Consider the following 1,250-nt stretch of genomic DNA (forward strand, 5'->3'; position numbering starts at 1 on the left):
TATGAAGTTCCACCAGAAGTGAGTGTTCATACAAAAACTGTTAATTACAACTAACTTTGTCCATCCGATTCGAACTTTGTTCTTTCATATGAAGTTCCACTAGAAGTGTGTTTTCATGCAAAAACTGTTAATTAGAACTAACTTTGTCCATCCGATTCGAACTTTGTTCGTTGATATGAAGTTCCACCAGAAGTGTGTTTTCATACAAAAACTGTTAATTACAACTAACTTTGTCCATCCGATTCGAACTTTGTTCTTTCATATGAAGTTCCACCAGAAGTGTGTTTTCATACAAAAACTGTTAATTACAACTAACTTTGTCCATCCGATTCAAACTTTGTTCGTTGATATGAAGTTCCACCAGAAGTGTGTTTTCATACAAAAACTGTTAATTACAACTAACTTTGTCTATCCGATTCGAACTTTGTTCGTTGATATGAAGTTGCACCAGAAGTGTGTTTTCATACAAAAACTGTTAATTACAACTAACTTTGTCCATCCGATTCGAACTTTGTTCGTTGATATGAAGTTCCACCAGAAGTGAGTTTTCATACAAAAACTGTTAATTACAACTAACTTTGTCCATCCAAAACGAACTTTGTTCGTTGATATGAAGTTCCACCAGAAGTGTGTTTTCATAAAAAAACTGTTAATTACAACTAACTTTGTCCATCCGATTCGAACTTTGTTCGTTGATATGAAGTTCCACTAGAAATGTGTTTGCATACAAAAACTGTTAATTACAACTAACTTTGTCCATCCGATTCGAACTTTGTTTGTTGATATGAAGTTCCACCAGAAGTGAGTGTTCATACAAAAACTGTTAATTACAACTAACTTTGTCCATCCGATTCGAACTTTGTTCTTTCATATGAAGTTCCACTAGAAGTGTGTTTTCATGCAAAAACTGTTAATTAGAACTAACTTTGTCCATCCGATTCGAACTTTGTTCGTTGATATGAAGTTCCACCAGAAGTGTGTTTTCATACAAAAACTGTTAATTACAACTAACTTTGTCCATCCGATTCGAACTTTGTTCTTTCATATGAAGTTCCACCAGAAGTGTGTTTTCATACAAAAACTGTTAATTACAACTAACTTTGTCCATCCGATTCAAACTTTGTTCGTTGATATGAAGTTCCACCAGAAGTGTGTTTTCATACAAAAACTGTTAATTACAACTAACTTTGTCCATCCGATTCGAACTTTGTTCTTTCATATGAAGTTCCACCAGAAGTGTGTTTTCATAC

Source organism: Anopheles moucheti, unplaced genomic scaffold (genome assembly GCF_943734755.1).
Source record: "Anopheles moucheti unplaced genomic scaffold, idAnoMoucSN_F20_07 putative_Y_2, whole genome shotgun sequence".
Taxonomy (NCBI): Eukaryota; Metazoa; Arthropoda; class Insecta; order Diptera; family Culicidae; genus Anopheles; species Anopheles moucheti.